The following is a 22528-nucleotide window of genomic DNA, read 5'->3' as shown; positions in this document are numbered from 1 at the left end:
ATCGGTGATTCCATCTTTAAAGTCCCATTAAAATTTTCATTTCCCACAAAAAATTTCAAAAACCCCTCTGGATTTTTCATTTCGTCCATGATTCTGTCGATAAAATAGTAAATGGTCAATAGTCAGAAATGCATTAATTACCAGCACGTTGGAGTTTGCAATCCATTGGTGATTCCATTGGGAATCCTGCAACTCAATCAGTAAAAGCATTAAGTGCTAACGTATTGTAATTCACATTCCATCGGAGATTCTATTGGCAATATGAAAATTTTAATTGCCATCACCGACATGTCAAGGGGAACAGTTCCCTTTGCCTCTAGAATATACCGACAAAAATAGACTGTCGGTATACCTATGTGTAATTTGTTCCATGAACAGTGCCAGGGAGAAGGGGAGCAATTCCCTTCACCTCTGGAATATACTGACGAAAACAAACCATCGGTATACCCGAGTGTAATGAACAAACCATCGGTATTTCCATTAGTGTGAAACAATGTTTAACGCCAGATTGTATTTGTATTTCTTATCTATCCATCTTACAAATACTTAAATTGATAGCTGAACGCATATCACAATAACATCAATTCACATAAAAATAATAAAATAAATATTTTTTTGTAGAGAATTTTGTCAATAAATATTACATTATAGTTTATGGCATTACACTTTCGTGTTTTGATAGTTAGTCAGAATTGTCTTCTTCTTCTTCTTTAATTGACTCGTCGTCAGCTCCATCACAATCTTCTATGTTGATTTCATTGCTATCATCATCTTCATTGACTTGTGCTTGTCCGCTAGAGCTCAAAACAATATTCAACTCCTCAGCGTCAATATCAACAAAAATATTCTCGGTGACGTGAAAATTTGAATTTTCTTCTAAGTCAATTGATGGAGCAAATTGATATGGATCAACTAACTCACTAACTTGAAAGACATCATCTCCCACATTTGATTCATTATTCTCATCTTGAACAACCTTGACACGACCCTTGGGTTTGGTTTTCAATACGGATAACCAATCAACTCTTGAACGATCCTTTCTAAAAGAAAATGTGTATATGTAATAAACTTGTTGGCATTGCTTGACAAAAACATCGTTGTTGTTACGGAGTCTAGCTTTTGAATTAATTTTGACCAAACCATGATGAGGATCTACTCTGATTCCTCTGTCAGTGGTGTCATATCAATAGCATTTGAATAAAAATACTCTATTCTGCTCGCTATGATATTGCAATTCAATTACCTCTTCTAATTTCTCATAATAGTCAACTTTAAACTCATTAAAAGTCAATCCCTTAATACCAACCTCATTGTTATATGCCTTTCTACCTTGCCCATATTCTTTAGTATGAAACACGTGTCCATTGACAAAATACCAGTTGTAGCACTTCACTTTTCTTTCAGGACCCAGACTTGGCAAAGACAATGTAACACTAGCATTCCCTCCTAATTTATAAATATGGTATATAAAGTACAACAATGAATAATGAACGAGAAATGGTAATGAAATTAAGTATCCTGAGAGATAATGATAATTAAACAGTACTTACAAGTGTTCTGAATCACGTGGAAAATTATTCATCTTGTAATAGAAAGATTTAGAATTCAGTTAGCTGTGAGTTTTTAGATAGTAAATATTAGCGATGTTGCCTACAAGGTATTCAACAATGTATGAGTTTGTGATATTACAAGAGAGAAATAATTCATTAATAACAAAGTTTAAGTAGTATACTTACTAAGTAAAAGGTCTCAATTTATCGTAGTTAAATAACACATAATTAAATACTTATCTGAATTCTATTTCAGCCAAATATCTTCCCCTCGTAACATTTTTTGGTGCGGGTCGTCTAGGATTAGAGAATATTGATAAGTTCTCACTTGAAAGCACTTCACTACCATCGTAATGCCTTGAAATGTTATTGATTCTTGTTCTCAATTGAGGCTCGAAATAGTATGAGATAAATATTAAGATCTCTTCAACAATATAGGCCTCACATATCAAAGCCTCAACATAAGCCTTGTTTTTAACTTTTTTCTTAAGGTTGAACAAGTATCTGCATAGAATTAAATGAATGTTTTCAATTATAGAAATCAATTAAAATAAATGTTTAATTGCATTGCATGTATAATCTCTAGCCTCTTGAATGGATATATCCATCTATACTAGATTGGGCCTCCAATTTTTTCCTCAAACAGTAAATGTATGGGTAGATGCTCCATCAAGTTAAAAAACGATAGAGGGAATATCATTTCAAGTTTGCATATCATCTGGATGATATTCGTTTCAAGCCTCTCAATGTGTTGTGTCTGTAACTTGTTGGAGCATATATCTCTAAAGAAATGACTGATCTTCATGAGTGCATCCTATATCCCCTTCGACAATAAATATCGATAAGCTAATGTAATGAGTGTTTGCATAAACACATGTCAGTTATGACTCTTCATTCCATACAATCTACAATCCTCTAAATTAACCAACCTTGATATGTTCGAGGCATTTCCATTAGGAAAACGCAGACTCTTAAGACATTGGTAGACAAGTAGTTGTGCATTCTTGTCTACAAAAAAACTTGTTTTGGGCTTTGTGACCCGTGACCCAACATAAACCAACTTCATATTTTTACGGTGACAAAACAAAGTTATATCCATTCTAACCTTGATGTTATCCTTTATCTTCCCTTTCACGTCCATATCCATGTTGAAAATGTTCTCAAACAAATTCTTTTCTATATGCATGATATCAAGATTACGGTGGAGGAGATTGGTCTTTCAACATGAAAGCTAATGAAAATACTTTGCTTTACCCAATTATGAGTCAAACCAAAACTAGGAAACTTCTGCTTACCGGATTGGAAACCAAACACCATGTCATCGTATTCTGACACCTCATCATACAATTATTCACCTGAAAGATGTGGCGGTGTAACATCATTTTCAACTCTGCCAACAAAGAAGTCCTTTCTGTTCTTTATGTACTTGTGATCTATTGGTAAAAACTACCGATGTTAGCGTGAATACCTTATTATTTTCCATGTACTATGGACATGTTAGTTTTGCATGCCTGCCCCAACTAAAAACCATTCCATAAGATGAAAAATTATTGATAGTCAACATCAAAGTTGCCTTCATAAGAAAATTCTACTTCATCGATACATCATAAGTCAAAGCCCCGGATGACCATAACTGCGTCAACTCATCAATTAACATTTGAAGACAAACATCTATATTCCATCCCGGACTATTAGGATTGGGTATGACTGTAGATTACAATATAAACTCCGGCTTCATACACATCTCTGGTGCCAAGTTGTAAACCATGAGTATAACCGATCAGCAAGAATAAGGAGCACCAAATGATCTGAATGAATTGAATTTGTATGTACATAACTCAAGACGCACGCTCCTTGATTCAACTAAAAAGAGAGGATTCCCACTGTTAAATGTTTTTCATGCTTCACCATCGGAAGGGTGCACCTTCACGCCATCCACCACATTATGTGATTGGTGCTATGTCATATGCTTAACAGTTATTGGTGATATGAATAACTTCATCAGTTTAGGTGTGATTGAGAAGTATCTAAGTTTTTTTTATGTGTGATAAGAGTCCTTCCCCTGCCAGTTCTGGGTTTATAACAGGAATGCACACGTGTCCTACACTCGGTTAGCTTAGTATTTTCAAGGTAGTACAATATGTAAAAGTTTGGATACATGTCAATTTTCTGGTATTGTTGCGATGTCGCGGTTGCACAAATTAATTACCCTAGCTTAAATAAATAACATACAAGATAGTATAGAGCAAACAAGGGGTCGATTCCACGAGGAAAATTCAAGTCAGATTTTTATACTAGATGATATGCAATTTGAGGGGGGGTTCGGAGGTTATCTAGGCTAAAGTAAAAGTAAACAGAAAGAAACAATCAATGTTAAATCAAAGAAATCCAAAATTTATCAAGAAAAACAAACCTTGGTCACAAGTAAACGTCCACCTATAGAAATCAGAACTGATCATGAAAATGAAACGTCAATTTATACTTTGAATATTTATCCTTTCTTATGTTGATTAGTTAACAAATCCCCTGTATAACTAATTCTAACCATCAAACAACCACAATGTCTGCACTAGTAATTTAATTAAATGACAGCCTTAAGAACCAAATGAGTTGATTAATCTAGACAACATAACTGTTCGCAGTCCATGTTTGATTTGATCAATCAAATGTTCTCTCTAAAGTTAATAATGTAGATCCATCATAATTATTAAACTCAGTTGCTTCATAAGTTCATATACCACAACTCTGATTTTGATATCGAACTTAGCAATAAATTATCTACAATAATAACTTAGAGTCTGCTCTAGCAATTAAAATAAAAAATCATAGGAAAAATAAGCATAGGAGAACAAACATATTCATCATATAAACTAAAACGAAAAGGTAAAATAAATCTCACAGTTCTTGAAATCCAAAGGTTTCCATGTCCGTACAACTAAGAAAAAGAGTTTAGCCTTGCATGTCGATTGAACAATTAATAAAAAAGAAGGAAAAAAACATGATTTTGGGTTCTATTGGAAGAATGTGCATTTTTTCTCTCTTGGTTGACCGTCCTCTCTTTACCTTTCTCTCTTTCTTTTTATATCCTAGGAAACCTTAATCCCTTTTCTACAAAATAGTCATTTCCTTAATAGACAATTGACATTTAACCTTTCAACAACTATTTTCCTAAAAAAAGGAGAAATAACATTGCATAAAATCTTCAAGCTTTAACTTTTGACTTAGATGAGCTAAATTGCTGAAATAAAGACTTGGATGATGGTTTGGATGCTTTGGACTTGTTTATTCACAAAACTTGTCTACTGGCAGAATTCATGTGCCATCTTAAACAAATCATATCTTTCTCATGTGAGCACATTTTTTTGCGAAAATTTGGTAAGCTGATAGGTCTTCGAGTCAGGAATCCAAAAAAATAAGTTTGCATCAAATGGACTTTTATAGTTCAAGATATTCAAGTTGGAATAGCTGAAGGTCAACATTGACATAATACAAGATTTGACTTTGAAGGCTGCGATCTCTATGCTCTTTCTCCTTTTATTTTTCTTGCCTTATATGTATAGAAAGGTATGGATGTTAGCTTTCCAATGCCACTAGAATCACTTCGTTTTGACCTCTAAAGCTCAAGCTTTGCACAAAACATCGATTGGAGGTTAAATCTGCCAATTATCTCTAGTTTACTTCTTTTTGAATCTTTCATCCAAAAGTGCCTTCAAAACATATAACAAAGAATATCAAGGCATTTTATGTATAAAACATAGGCAAAACACTAGGTAAATGTGGGTAAAACTATCAAATAATATGGTTGCATCAGGTATCCTAGACCGAGGGGTTTCATTATGGACTTTGCAATATAGAAGTTCTCTTTCAGCCTGTTCCCTTCAGGTAAAATGCTTCTCGTTCATTCAAAATTTTTGTCATAGTTAGCCTTATTCAACCCATGATCCGACTTGATGGTGAACACCTGCACAACAACCGATAATTTACTGTGATTTATGTAACCATCCTATAATGGTTCATCAAATTCTTTCAAAAGATCAAAAAACCTGGTTGCGTCTGTATTAGGTTCTTCATCTATGATTGGATCGACATGACCTTGATTCATTCCCATCGCATCCATAACCATAGTGCTATAAGGATTACTATTGTCATCTACAACTCCATGCACGTTGCTAACACTAGAAGTTGACCCAACCGTCCTTTCTTCCATGGTCTTGTGAGGAGCAAATGGTTCTCTGTGTGCATACCCACACAAGTATTCCTCCATGAACCTTTTTTGTACATAATGCATCGTTGCAACATCTGGATCGAGAAACTTTTTATTCTTACACCTCTTGTATGGACACTAATACCACCATCATTAATATTTCTCGGATTAGATATTGCATAATTAATAAAACCCCGAACCCCATTATAATAATCCATCATTCGCAATACTTGAGGTGAATCTCAATATATCCATGAATAATCATCTATCACTTCTATCAAACGTATATCAAATAATGATGACAACATGTATTAACTACGTTAACTAAATAAATTTGCAAAAATATTCATTTAGCTCAAGATTATTCAACCTATTTTAATACTTCTCTTAATTCATTATCAATTATATATGTAGATACAAATTTGTACACATTTATAGAAATTACATCTCAGAAATAAAATTGACAAAATATAAAACGGACCCGTTAAACAAGCCATTATTTATTTCATCACAAAACACCTAAGTCGGTAATTCAACATAAGTTTCAACAATTTACAAACAAATATAATTTTAAAAAATCTAAAACAAAGTACAAATCATAAATCCATACAACAAGTTTGTTTGAGAAAAAACAATAAAACAAGTAAACACCCAAACAAAATATATATACTACAAAAATATGTAATAAAAAATTAACATTTTAAAATTGTGTTCAAATTAAAAAAAGGGGTAGATTTGCTTGCTTAAGGTAGAGAATTCTCAATAAAATTTCAATCAGAACACGAATACTGACAAATAGAGTGTTGTTGTGACTGGAAAAGTTATGGGAGGTTGAGTTGTGTAGAGATTGAAGGGGCTGAGGAGGGGGAAGGCTGTTTTGTTACAGAGAAATTTTACAAGGAAGAAGTCGAAATGAGGAAGGGGGAGAGGAGGGTTGAGCCCTAGGTCATATATTAAATATTACCGATGGATTTTTTTACAGAATTATTCCAACGGTGACTCCATTGGTCATTCTGTTGGTATCAATGCCACATCACTGTACGGTTTGTCTGTTTGAATTTCACTATAATTTTGTTGGTAATTGCATCTGTAAAAACATACATGTCATCGTACTATTTAGATTTTTTAATTCCTTCTATTCAGACTGCTATTCCCTCAATATATACCGATGACATATTTCTTTCGGTATTTACTGATAGAGTTAGTGATGGAAAAATTTGATCGGTAAATATCACCATAAAATACCGACGGAAAAAATCCGTCGGTGTTTCCATTTATATTCGCCAATTTTCTAGTAGTGTTGGGAGTGACTTAGCTTCCCCATTTCAAAATTTGAATATTAATAGGTCATATATTTATTTATTATTATAGTTTTAATGTTAATAACAAATAGCAAAAGTTGTGGTGCTTTTACTGTGCACTATAATATTTATGTAAACAATATTATTTTAATTTTTCTTCCTAGTTTTGTATCCAGTTCATGCAACTTCTTTTGCATTTTTTGGTTTGTCCATTGCTAGTTCACATGAACACTGCATTTTTTTCTACTTTTTTTTTTCCAATTATTGAACTTAGTTTCTTTGCAATTTCATCACTCCAAATTATATTAACATAGTTTATGTTATAAACCAATTTTGAATCCCCTGAAACTCTTTTATATTTTGCTTTTATTTATTTATTATTTTAAAATATAAAATTTTTTTGGGACACAAATAGATAAGCTTTTGAGTTGCAACAAATCAAAATTCCAGAAGGATAATCAAATAACAGGCTGAAGAATGAGTTAATTAAAAGATGATTAAGTTTGCAAGCTAATTTAACCAAAACTGGAAGAATTATTAGGTTCAAGGACTTAATTAAATTTCTAATGGGTTTAATTGACATAATCAGGAGTTTAATTGAAAGAAAAATTAAGTTCGCAAGTAAATTTAGCTAAAATTGGAAGAATTCTTTGGGTTTAATGACTTAATTAAACTTTTAAAGGGTATAAATGACTTAATCAAGGGCTTAATTAAAGAAAAAATAAATTTAAAAGTCAATTATGTAGAAATTAAAAGAATTAATTAAGTTTAAGGACTTAATTAAGAACTTAATTGAAGGAAAATTAATTAAGATCAATTTGTTATAATTGGAAGATCAGAGACCTAATTAAAGTTTTGGAGAGCCTAAATGATGCAAATAAGGGCTAGATTAAAAGGAATTAGAAGTTTAAAAGGTTGATTGAGGATGAAATTGAAAATATCTAGAATCAAGAACCATATTGTACAAGGCATTGAAATTAGAGGGTTTGAATAAAATATTCCAGAGGTGAAATTGAAATGATTCCCAAAAGCCAGATTTAATTGAGGGTTTAATTGCAAAGAGGCAAAATATGCTAAAATAGAAAAAAGAAAAGATTAAAACCCTAATTAATTTTAGGTTAACCAAAATGACACTATTTCATTTAACTGAAATGGTGTGTTATGACCAAAATAGTTTGTTTTGGTTTAAAATGATGTTGTTTCGGTTTAGTCTAAGACAAAAATAAAATAAAATAAAGGCTAGATGACTTGTTGTCCAGTTATTGTTCATCATCTCTTTTAGTTTCAGTGAAATAGAAAAAAGAAAAGGTTGATCTAAGTCACTCATTCTAGAACTTTCTACATTTTTTTCTTCACACAAATTGATTCGAAAAAAACATAGACCTTTAGTTTTGATTAGCCTCTTCATGATCAAACGATAGTGGATGGTTTATCTCTTTTACATTGTTCTAAAAAAATCCATAAAGACACTATCCTATTCATGTTTCTTCAAAATCATTTCAAGAAACCACATTCCAAGTTCTCTCATACCCTCAACACCTCACAAATCCAAACCAAAATTACTCAGATTAATGGTCAAGATTACCTTTTACATGATCCTACAACCCATATTGGTTTTCTTTATTTCCAAGTTATTTTGAAAACTATTAAAACAACCAAACCTAGCCATTAAAAACCAGCATGATCAAAACATGTCTAACTATCAACACAACTAGAGATGCTCCTTACTAAGATTAAAGGGTTGAAATTGGTTCCTAAAAGGTTAAGAGATGAAAATCCCCCAGCTCATACTCTCGAGAACCATCTTTTTAATCAATAAATAACCTCTTAAAGGTCATAAAAGGGGGGGGGGGATCATAACCACATTGCCACCACCAAGGAGAGCCTACCTTCTAGATTTTTTTTTTTAAAAACACCATTCTAGCCTAAAGTCTTAGCTCATAAACCCACCAACACTATTTTTCTTTTCTTCTCCTATATTTTTGTTGAATCCAGTATCTCCTACCTCTTTTCCCCGAACACCATCACACTGCAGACTATCCTTCACCATCACTCCTCCCAACTACTAGCATCTATAATCCTCAACATCTAATTGCTTCACAACGCCTCTATGCCATGACTTTTGAACCTCCACAACTGTAAAACAATAGTTGTTATCAAAAATAGGAAAATAGAAAAGAACAATTATAGGTTACGATAAACTCATTTTCCAAACATTTGTGTTGGTATAACAACAATAGATTCTCACATTAGCGGTTGAGGAATTTAAGAAAAAAAGTATGCATTATTGAACACAAGGTTTGAAGTGTGGTTTTGGGAAAGAAACTTGTAGATCAGGCTTAACATTTGGTTTCTTTGTTTCTATACAACAAAAGGTTTGGTTAAGATTTTGTTTTAAACATGAAATACCCATGCTTGTTCTTTTAGTCTTTGGATACCAAAATGAGATAAGATGGTATATGCGTGCTTAGTTTTCAAGTGTTGGTTAAGTCTTATTTTTATATTTTGCATGAATATGGATAGAGCTTGAACCTTTCATACCTGAAAATAAGAAAGGATTATGGGAAAGTTTATGAAGAAGGGTTGATTTGATCTTGAAAGCATGAAACCTCTTTCTTGGATTTGTTTATGGACTAGGCCTTTGAGATTTTTGGTTTTTTAAACTTGAGTAGTTTTGTTTTTTAAGCTCGTTGGCTTCTTGGATAAAACTTGTGTCCATTATTTCTTAAGCCTATTCAATTGCCTTAGACAAGGCCCGTGATGGTTTTGGGCAAATAGGCTGAGCTTTTTAAAGGCTTAAGGCTATGTATGGTGAGACTAAAATTCATCAAAGAAAAATTTTAAGGCTATGTTTTTTGGTCTTTAAGACGTGTTTAGCAAACACACTTATCACAACCTAATTTTGAGTTCTCTAAAAATTATCTTTTTCTTTGATAAAAAAAATAGTAGAAAAAGGTTGAAAAATAAAAAAATACAGGAAGATAAACAACTTGGTTGGTAATAACTGGCTGAAGAGCAAAAACATGCTAAAGAGGGATCTACTTGCATAAAATCTAACTTAAATGAATATTGGACCAATTTACATAAAAAATTAAGTTTGAGGATTTAATTAGATTTTGAATAGGGTGATTTGATTTAATTATGGGTTTAATTAAAGATTTAATTAAGCTTATAAATTAATTTAGGCCAAAATTAAAAGAATTAATTAAGTGCGAAGGCTTTATTAAACTTTTAATGGGTTAAAATAATTTTATTAAGGATTTAATTAGTGAAAAACTAAGTTTGGAAGCTTAATTTGGGCTTAATTGAGAATATTGAAATTTTGGAGGACCATATTTAATTTTTACAAGCTTAATTAGATGAAACCACGAGTGAAATTGCAAGAAAATCAAAGTTTAATGGTCAATTAAGGATCAAATTGAAGAAATTCAGAACAAATGGCCAAAGTGCAATAGGCGCGCTAAGTTTAGGGACTGAAATCAATCAAAATCAAGAGTCAATTTGAAAGAAATTGAAAGTTTAATGGTTAATAGGGGTCAAATTGAACAAAATAGAAACCAAAAACCAATTTGAAAAAGACGTTTAAATCAGGGGAGTTAAATTAAAATTTTTAGGGGTGCAATTGCAAAAATAAAAAAGTTTCAAGGTCATTTGAGGTTGTATGTACTGCAATTGAAACAATAAGGACCAAGTTATAATGTACAAAATCTCAATTCTTAAACCCTAATTTTTAGATTTTAAGAAGATGACATGTCACTCATTTAAACATCATCACACGTTTATACCTCATTTGACTCAATGAACTCAACAATATCTTGTCGTTGATCAACCTCCCCTGTATTTGATATATTCAAGTTGATTGAGAGCTCACCTTTCAATAAATGAATGTGGAGTTCTAAACCTCCAAATCAGATGAGATTTGATCCCCATGGTAGATACACATCCTCTTTACAAGGATCACCACTACCATACCAAATTTACATCTGATTTATCATGATGATCTCTCCAAAGTAGCTCACTCAGTCAACCATGATTGAAGAAGAAAACCACCATGATTATTTATAACAAAAATCTTCTCTAACAAACTCTTAGCAAAACCTCCATGGTTTTTCCATTTCTAATTTTGATTAGCTTATATAAGGTTGTTCTAGAGCACACTAGAAGTAAAGAGAGATCCTGGTAGGATTATGGAGAGGAAATCACGGAGAAAAAAGAAAGAAAAACATAGAAATCAATATAATACCTATAATAAAATTAAATGAAAGGTGATAAAGTTTGTGTTTTAAGAAAGAAGGATGGGAATCTAAATCATTCAGAGATTAAAAAAAAAAGGCTAAAAATCAAAAGGAAAGAATCATAAAATCCAAATAAGGAATCAATATTCTCTTTATAAGGTAAACCTTCAAGCTTTGATAAGGGAGTGGAGCTCAATAAGCACACCTCCCCTTTTATTTTGTCTTTTAAATAGCTGGTGAAAATGCTTGTTAAAGTATCATTTGAAGTCATTTGCTAGTTTAAAATCCATTAAATATTTATTTTGATATGTTTAAGCATGCCTTGAAAATAACTTGTACATGCTTAAGTTTTGTTTAATTGCCTTGTTTTAATGTGCTAGGACAAAATAATGGAATGATATATAATAATGAATAATGTTGTTTTGCATGTTTAAATATTTAGTTATTCATTTTTGAAGTCATGATAAGTTTTTGTAAGTTTTGAAGTTGTTATGGTTTAGGTTGTTTTAGGTTAGTTTGTTGGGTTTGTTGAAGTTGTAGGCATGTTGTTTAAGCTTCAAGACAATGAATTTAATCAATAGAATAATGTTTATGCCTATGAAATTGGTATTTTTGCTTGTTGTCATTATTTGACTTTGTTTACTATTTTGTCTTTGAATCTTTGATTCTTGTTGTTTTGATGGTTTAAGCAAGTCTTTTTTTAGCGTGTTTAAGCTTTAGTTGCTAAGTTTAGGCTGTTTTCTAGGATCCTTATGCTTCTTTTTTGGGTTTTACCTTTATTGGGAATTTCTGGGTTTGATAGCATTTCTAGGTTGGCATTCATCCGTTGCACTTTGCTTTAGGTCAATGATTTCTATGTCTTTTTGGTCAATTGATAATTATTATATATGAATACATACTTGTTGATCATTAATCTAAGGGTTTCATGGTTTAAAAACACGAATTTAATAGCTTTTGATCTTCAGTTCCTTCACTTTATATTTTGCATAAAATTGATAAATTGTGAACATTTAGTGTTTGTTATGATGATCTAATTTCAAAATCTTGATTGAACATTGTTTTCACACATGTCTGTGCTTTTAGTTTGATGTAATTTGGTTTGTTATTGAGATCATGTTTTTTGGGTCATTCTTGTGTTCTTGAGTGTTGTCGCACCCTCGCGGCGGAGCGTGGCTTCGCGACAACGCTCGATTGATTTTAGTTTTTTTTTTGTTTTGTTTTTGTATAAAGGAGTTGGTTCTTTGGAGTCACCACCTAGTATTTTGGTCACTAGGAACCCTAACTGGTCTTTCAGAGATTCTAAGGCAAGAGACTGGTTGCGTAAAGGGAAGGTGTTAGCACCCATAGTACGCCCTACCTAAGGTAAGCTGCTTGGTGTTTGGTTTGCTTTATAATTGTTATGGTGTTGGTGTTTTCTAATCCCATCAGTTTTCTTAGGTTTGATTCAAACTAAATTTATTAAGATAGAAATCCAAGGAGATTCCATGTGCTTCGAAAGCTTATTTTTCCCCTAGTATTTCAAGAGTTTGTGACTCGTAAATCACAAGGAGGAGGGACAAAAATTTAGAAATCTAGGGTGCTTTAAAAAAACCCATTTTTTTTGCCTTAATGTTTTATACTCTCACGGCTCGTAAACCTTGGAGTAAAAAATTAAAATGTCCTCGATTATAATCAAGGCTTCTTTCAAGGATGTGTGATGACTTATTATCCCTAGAAAATTATTTTGGATATTTACTAGTTAGGGTTTCTTTTATCCAAATATTAGCAGTGAATAATAACAAGTTATTCCCATTAAATATTTGGATATTCACCAGTTAGGGTTTCTTTTATTCAAATATTAACAGTGAATAATAACAAGTTATTCCCATTAAATATTTAGATATTCATCCCTTTGGGATTTCTTTATCCAAACATTAACGGTGAATATAGATAAATTCCCCCCAAAATAAGATTTTTTATTTTTTTGGAATATTGGCCAATACCCTTTGGAGTTTTTTATTTTTTTGGATTATTGGCCAATACCCTTTGGAGTTTTTTATTTTTTTACATACAAGTTGTAAAATTCAGAAATGCAAGAAAATAATTTTTGTTATGCTTAAGAAATCCATGCGAAAACACATTTGTGAAACTTCCAATATTTTTTGTATATAAAAAAAAAAGTGTTCAAAACATGTTAGGGTATTGGATGTATGGCCAATACCCTTTGGAGTTTTACAAACAAGTTGTAAAATTCAGAAATGCAAGAAAATAATTTTTGTTGTGCTTAAGAAATCCATGCGAAAACACATTTTTGAAACTTCCAATATTTTTTGTATATAAAAAAAAAGTGTTCAAAACATGTTAGGGTATTGGATGTATGTAACACATAAGAAAACATTTGTTTTTAACCATAAGCATCGCAATTAAATACAAAAATCGCAAAAAAAGGTAACCAATCGTCACATATATTCTAAAATTTACAAGAAAGCTTAAAACAACTTAAAAAAAAAACATCATAACTGGAGAGAAATAAAACAGAATTTAGTGACAGTGTTCATCCCCATAAACCCATTTTAGTGACAGTGTTCATACTCACAAACCCCTTTCTTTGACAAAACTAAAACCCAATGTACTCATCACACGTAGACAACAAGGAAAAAAAAAAACCTGGAAGCATGCTTTCTAAATGTAAAAGCCATGGTCGGTTAATCTCTTCTCTAGCAGCGCAAGGAATACACACAATGAAAGTCCCTAAATGTAAACATTCCTAAACATGAAGGCAACCCCTTTTACATGGACTGCCGCTAAACTTAAACATCATGAAAGAATAGTGGGCAAGTGTTGGCTTTGTCTAAACAGAACCAATTATTCAGAGGGAAGAAACAGCTTTACAATCGAATCCCTATTTTAAAAATAACAAAGGAGGAGAGATTGAGGCTTATACCTGCAACTCCTGTTTGCAGAAAATAAAACAAAAAACCGAAAGAAACAGCTCACGCGTGCCTCCTTAGCTACTGGTAAAAAATGGATGAAATAGAGATGCTGAAGTTGTGATGTGCTGGTGAATTGGACGTTCTTCCTTCTATGTTCTCTTGCTCTTTCTGGTTTTCCTGCCTACATATTTTTCCTTGTCTTTCTTTTTCTGTTTTTCCTGCTCTCTCTCCCTTTTGTTGTCTTTCTTTTGTTGTCCCTCTCTATTCTTTTTCTCTTCTTTCTTTGGTTGTTTTTTCTGCTCTTTTCTCTTCGTTTTTCTCTTCTATCTTTGGCTGTTTTTTTTCCTGCTCTTTTCTCTCTGTTTTCTCTTCTTTTTATGCTCTTTCTTTCTTTCTTTGCTCCCGTTAGGTCATTAGAAGGGCTTATATATAGTCTAAATATATCTCTATTTAGGAAAGATTCAATGCATTAATTCTAGGATGCAAATCCCTACTGATTTGCAGTAAAAAAAACACAAAAAGGAAACTTAAATATTTTGATTCTGATGTCTGATTTCTTTCCAGTTTTTTAGAGGATGGTATGACTTCTTTCTTTCCTTCCATAGGGTCAGCTGCTCCTTTTGAAATAAGGCAATAAAAACATGGTTGTAGCTCCAAAAATCAAGCGTGATGATAAAGAAAAACAACAGGAATTTGCAGAGAAAAAAGAAAAGAAATCAGATGGGTGAAGGTGTATGCTACAAAGTCTTATTTTTCTTATTCGGTTTGGTAAAAATCCTGTCATTTATGATGATCCAGCCCCCCTCTCTAGTTTTCAATATCCTTCTTTAATTCAATCCTTTATTTTAGCACTTTTCGATTCAGTCCTTGGTAAAAAAAAAAATCCTTCAAATCAGTCCCGCGAACCTGGGCAAAAATCCTTCTTGCGGCAGGAATCCCTGCTTTCACACTGGACATTCAAACGAGAATATCTTGAGCTTGTGATATCGAAATCAAGCGATTCGAAAGCTCAAATTCATCTATGTGTCCCGAACTACAACTTTGATGAAGGATTCAAAGTGAGATAAATTCGTTTTGGATAACAGACTCCGGCAGGAATTTGGTTGGTTAAAAAGGTTTTCTTGATCTGACAATGCTGAGCATCCAAATCTGACTAAGAGTCTGCCCTAAGAACAGTGATCCCTAGGACCCAATAAAGTTGTAGGTCAACATGTCATGAGTGACATAATATAGCTAGGATGGTCAGATATCGTACGAAATCAAGTTAGTCAACATGTCATGAGTGACATAATATAGCTAGGATGGTCAGATATCGTACGAAATCAAGTTAGAATCAGAGTCTAAGTTGGAACAAAAAAATTGCGACAGTAGCAGAACCAATATTTTTTTTTAGTGCAAATTATAAGGGATTTATCCAACCTTAAAGACCAGTTAAAGAAGGAACGAATTTAGCATTATGAAGACTCCTGATTAATTTAACAAAACTTGATGATTTTGGCAGCAAAGGGGAAGGATAAAGAGAGCAGAAAACATCGCAAATAGGGTTCGAAAAAAAAATTTCTTTCTCCTCTACTTCTGTCAATTTTCTAGCAAACATGAGCTACACTCCAACACTCGATTCAAAACAGGTATACACCATCTCCAACACGTGGGGTTCAAAATTGAGTAACAACAAGCGTATTCAAATGTTTTTTCATCTTTAGATCTTTGTTCTTACTTTTTATGATTTTGAGCCATGTTTGTGGGCTTGAGCTTTAGACCAATGTTTGGCATGTTTTCTTTTTTTAAAAGAGAAAACACAATATCTTGTTCTTAAGGTGTGTTTGTCATACAAGGCCTTAAGACATTTTTAAACCTCTGATTTATAGTAAAGGCAAACATGGCTTACTGATTTTCCAACAATATTTATTTTTTTTTGTTTTAACAAACATATCCCAAACAATTTCAAAAAAATACTGAAAAAAAAATCAAGGATTTGAACAAATTATAAAATTTATATGTTTTTATTTATATGCATACGGCCAAATTATAAAATTTTCATGCATATTTTATAAAAAAATAAAAATTGCATTTCATAATACTTGGAAAAACACAAAAAAAAAACAATTACTGAGTATCATAACAAGTTTGTAATTATCTATTAGGATTTGAACAATTTTTTTAAAAAACAATCATTTTGTTTAAATTTGGGATATGTATTTTACATAATTTTTAAGTTTTAAAAGGGTTAAGTTTCGGCTTGATAAGATAAATATTTCTTTACTGAGAAGAACTCTTCTTGAATTTTAGACAGACCAACGAATAGAAACATGACTTGGAAAAAAAAAATCAAAAATACAGCTTATTATAGGTAGGGTGTACTAAGGATAATGCATCTTTCCAATGCACAACCAATCCCCTTACCTAAACTCTCGCAGACTATTGAGTTTTCTAGTGACCATAATACTAGGTGTCGATTCTTGAAACCTTCAAATTATATTTTTATAATTTATCCTAATATATCCAAAAACCCCCTCGATCCAGGAGTTGCACCCGTCATCACGATGCCATGCACGCCAAGAAATCCTTTAATGCAAATTTTAAGCCTATATTTTTTTAGCCAATGCCGTATTTGACAAACATGCCAGAACCTCTTTTTTACAACCATTTTTTTCTGTTTTTTTTATTCTTTATTTGTCAAACACACCCTAGTTTAATTTTAATTATTTTTCAAATTTTAAGAACCATTTTGCAATTAATTGTGGGTTTTTTCATATTACTTTTTACCCTTTTATATTTAATATTTGAGATTTTAAATTTATATATAAGTTGTGTGTCCGGTATAAAATAAATCAATTTGTGTTTTACAAAAATATAAAAACAACAAAAAAAAATTTCTTTAACAGAAATATATTTATGTTTTAAATTCCATATGACCAAGATTTTTTAAAAAATATCATTTCTGCATTTTTATATAAAAAATACAAGAAATATGAAAGAAAAGGGAAAAACCAAAAAACATATTTGGCATGATTTAGCATCCCTTTAAAATACCAAATTTGTTTTTTAAAAATAGTTTTATATTTTGCATGCATCATGGGTTTAATAACAAGTTTATTTTTAAAAGCCATGAGAACTTTACTAAGGTGGACCTGTTTTAACCAATAGAAAGACTAATGGTTAGAAAAAAACAACATTGCCTTAATAATAATTAAACAAATAAACAAAGTAGCTTATCTTAGATAGAATGTACTAGGGGTGATATTGTCCTTTCTATATACAATCAGTCTTCTTATCTAGACTCTGAAGACCACTTTGGGTCCTAGTGGCTAAAATATTAGATGATGACTGCAATCCTTTTGAACGATAAAGAACAAGAATTATCTATTCTTTCTGCACCATTAAAAAATTCGGATAAAGGAGGATGATCGCCGTGACGCCACACACGTGTGACAGAATGACAACTCCACTAAGAAGTTTCTCATGGACTAAACTTTGTTGTTTGTCTGATAATTGTGTTTTATTTTGGTTGGTCTATACATTTATCATCACCATGCATTTTTATACATATTGCTCATGCATTTGTATATTAGTTATGGAATAATACCTCATATCACACACTTTTATTTTAAAATTACTCACAAGCTTCTAGGTTATGTGGGTAATTAGCAGTATGTCCTATGACTAGTGGTCAAGGTCGAGGCTTGTGAATCACCTAACTTGGATATAAGTGTTTGATTGGTAATGATGGATATATGTGGCTTAATATTGTTTTGTAATGCCCCTATACTATCCTTACGAGGACCATCAATGGGCATATCCAAAAACTTTTTGAGAATCGGTAAAAAACTTACCTATACTCACTTAATAAATAAAACTTGCCCTTATGATGTATGTGCTATTTGTAAATTGTATTAAGAAAAGCCCGACATGTATCATCCTAAATTACAAGACTTTTAGGTGGCAAATAGTCATCACATAGATTCTATAAAAGTCCAAGCTATTACAAATTGATTGAGATGAATTTAGATTCTCTTGTTGGTGTAATAATGACATTAGATGATGATTATTGTTTCCTTTGAAGGGTGAATTTGTATTCAATTTACATTTCCTGTCTGCAAGTATCTCATAGTTATTTTGCTTATTTGCATGTCTTTTTATTGTAGTAGAAATATAGGCCGACCCCTAAACGTTGCCTCCTTTCAAGAAGCAAATAAAAGACAAAAAGAAGGTTTGACTTGGGCAGAAGCATGATAACTTTCTTATAAGAGAGATGGCTTAGTTAAGCCATATGTTAGGATAAACCATTCGCTTCGAAATGAGCCACCTTACATAGAAGCCAATACTGAGAAGTTTACTATGAATATACCGCCTTATCCCTCCTCACACTTTTATCAAACACCCCAAGTTCATCAAAGATTCATGTTGTCTTGCCTAAGAATTCACTACAAATTATTGCAAACCAAATGCATTAAACACATTTGCCTTTGTTTCAGCCTGGATATCATAAAAATCTAAATTGCATAAGAAATGTTAGTTTTCTCCCCTTAATGATATTTGTCAAAACCTTATAAATGCCCATCAAATAATGCCTGAACCACCCTCACCTAAATGGTGTTGTAACCCATTTTTGGGTCCCCCATAATATATATATATATATATAGCCAAAGGAGGTTAAGAAAAAATAACAGGAGGCAGAAGCGTTCAGAAAATGGTCGAAAAATTGGTCAATGAGGTTAAAAATACAAAGATTGGATTTTTGACAGTATATTATTGAAGGAGGAGAGCCCTGTTGAGAAGGAAAATAAGAAATGTTGAGGAGAAAAGCCCAAATTTGGATGTTTATGGACTTAATTGGATTTTAAAATGAATTTATAGGGGATTTTATTGCAAGAAAAAATTGATTTTTAAGTCAATTTGAGCTTTAATTAGAAGAAATTTAAGTTCTGGGGCCAAAATATATTTTTTAGGAATTTATTAGGTCAAATCAGGGGCTTAATTGCATAAATATTGAAGTTTAAGGGCCAATTAGGGACTTAATTGAAGAAATCTGAAACCAAGGACCAAATTGGAGAAGGCGCGTAAGTATAGGGGCTGCAATTAACGAAATCAGGGGCCTAATTAAAGAAATTAGAAGTTTATTGATCAATTAAGGGCTTAATTGCATAAATCAGAGGCCAAGGACTAAAGTGAAAAACGCGACCAACAAGAGGGGTGGAGACCGAATTTCGCAGGGACGCAATTGAAATGAACAAAAGATGATTGAGGGCTGATGTGAACATTGGCGCGTTTTGGCGCTATTTTTAAATGAAACGGCGCGTTTTCTCTAAAACGACGCCGTTTCATATATATATATATATATATATATAAGAGCAAAACGGTGTCGTTTTGAACGACACTGTTCATCTTTCTTCTTCCCCCCGAAAACGCAGCGGGGAAGAAGGAAAAGAAGCTTTTTTTTTTGAATTTTCGGCCGGGCCCTCCCTCGCCTGGAGCCCACCGACCGAACACAATGGCCGACCACCCACCGCGCACCTGCCAGAAAACCGGGGGGGGCCGAACCTTGGCAATCGCACCCAATGGCCGACCGGCCGACTGCTCCCCATGAGAGCTGTAAAAAGCCATGCCATTGGCTCTATAAATAGAACCCAAGAACGCTGAGGAGAAGGAGGAGGGAACGGAAGGAGAGGAGAAAACGAAAAAAACAGAGGAGAAAAATAGGAAGAACCGAAAGAAGAGAGAAACCGAGAGGAGAGAAAAACATAAAAAAAAAACACAGAGGAAAGAAAAGACAGACCGAGAGAAGAGAGGGAAGGGAAAAAAAAAAAGACCGAAACATAGGAAGAGGAAGGGAAAAGCTGGAAACGGGTAGAAAACTGAAAAAAAAAGTAACACCGCTGGACGTTCGGAAAAGCCGCACGCCGCCTGGAGCCACCGCCAGTGAGCCGCGCCACCACCACCGGCCTCCACCGCAGCACCGCCAGCGAAGCCGACAGACCAGCGACGCACAGCCTCCTCCGCGCCAAGTAATTCTTCTTCCCCTCCATTGGTGCATTTTGTGTTGTTTCCTGCATGCAGAACGAATAACGTTCTGCATGCAGGAGGGTGGGGGGAAAATAAATCCCCCTGACAGCGTTGTTGTTGGGCCAGGCTGGTCCTGGCCCAGCCAAGTCTTCTGGGCCGGGTCTGGCCCAGAAGAGAATAATAGTTTTTTTTGGGCCGAGATCGGCCCAACACATTTTGGGTTGAGTCCGGCCCAGTTGGTTGGGCCGGACCAGCCCAGCCCATTTAATATTATATATTATATATATTATATTTTGTATTATATATATATATATATATATATATATAAAGAAGAGATCGGCCCAACACATTTTGGGTTGAGTCCGGCCCAGTTGGTTGGGCCGGACCAGCCCAGCCAATTTAATATTATATATTATATATATTATATTTTGTATAATATATATATATATATATATATAAAGAAATTTAAGAAAATTCTGCAAAAATTCTTTAAAAAATATGTGATTTTCTGTAATTTTATTATTGTATTTTGATTAATATCCGTTTGTATTTTTTATACTGTAAAGATACAAATCCGGTATTAAAATACCCGGTTTTCATCAAAACATCAAAGATTTTCAAAAGTAAAAAATGTCTTTTGCTTTCAAAAGTTTTCTAAATATCTTAAAAAATATTGTTGATTTTTCTGCATATTTTTATCAAAGTGGATTAATATTTGGGTTGTATTTTTATACCGTAAGGATACCAACCCAGTATTAAAATACCCGATTTGCGTCAAAACATCAAAAAAATATATAATTAAAAAATGTTTTGTTTTAAAATAAGGCCTAGTCTCTCCAATATATATATAAATATTATAACATCATATTTTCACACAACAAAAGAAAATTTCAAAAACAATATATGTATTAGCATGCATTTTGGCTTTAATAACCAGTTTATTTAAGCCATGAGAACTAGGCCAATATTTTAAAAATTCTAAAAAAAGCTTTTTGTCTTCTTTTAGTATTTGGGATTACGAATTTATACATAAAGTGTATTTCTGATATTAAATTATTTTTTTTAGACATTAGAACGGTTAGGTTTTACCCGATAAGATAAGGACCTCCTTATTGAGGAGGACTTTTCTTGAACCATAGACGGGCCAACAACTAGAAAACACAACGAGACCTTGATTTTTATCAGACAAATAAACAATGCAGCTTACCTTAGGTAGGGCGTATTTGGGGTGCTAATACCTTCCCTTTACGCAACCAGTCTCCGTGCCCGAGCTCTGAGACCAGTTAGGGTTCCTAGTGACCAAAATACTAGGTGGCGACTCCAACACCATTTTTCATTGCTTAGAGACAAAGAATTCATTGTCTCTCTATATTTACCAGATATATACCCCCCATACCCACTTGAGGGTGGACGATCGCCGCGACGTCGCGCACCCGCGACAAATGGTATGACAAGAATGCCAAATGCAAGTACCATGCAGGAGTAGTGGGTCACTCCATTAATTGTTGTTAATTGTTGTCAAGTCTTCAGGAGAAAGATTGATTAGCTAATTCAATATGGGTGGCTATCATTTTAGGAGAAAAAAAGTGTATTAAGTATAGTCACAAAGAATGGAGACTTGCAGACCCACATCCAACTAGAGAAATATGTTGTACACTAGATGTTGATATTCCTATAAAATTCAAAGCCCCTAAAATCATCAAGTATACACAAGCACAATGTCTATAGACTCACCTCAAGGTGCAATATAATATAATGATAGAAGTTATCCATGATGAGAAACTTTTGATCCATTATTTTCATGATAGCCTGGCTGGACCTGCACTTAATTGGTATATAGGTTTAGATGGATTTGAAAAAGAGAAATAAAAGTATTTGACTAATATTTGTTTTTAATAATTTGGATTCAATTTAAAGATAGCTTTAACCAGGTCAGATCTTTAAAGAATATGGATAAGAAGTGATGAGTCGGTCAAGGAACATGTATGAGGTTGTATGAAATGACAACACAAGTTTATCTTTCATTACTTGAGAATGAGCTCAATTCCATCTTCATTGACATTTTAAATGCTATTTATTGTGATTACTTGATTGATAATTCAACGATTTGTTTTATGGAGGTGATAATGCAGGAGAGAGGGTAGAGCAAGGATTGAAGTTGAAATAGATATGGAATCTGAAAGAGAGATTTGATGCTCTATCATTTGACAAATAAGAAGACGACTTTCACATAAGAAATGTGAACCAAGATCATTTTGTGCCTTAGCCTTCCAGTCGTTTCCCTCAAATGACTAATCAGACCTGAACTAATAAGCAGACATAT

This window comes from Populus nigra, chromosome 5, assembly GCF_951802175.1.
Source record: "Populus nigra chromosome 5, ddPopNigr1.1, whole genome shotgun sequence".
Lineage (NCBI taxonomy): Eukaryota > Viridiplantae > Streptophyta > Magnoliopsida > Malpighiales > Salicaceae > Populus > Populus nigra.
This window is presented reverse-complemented; position numbering follows the sequence as displayed.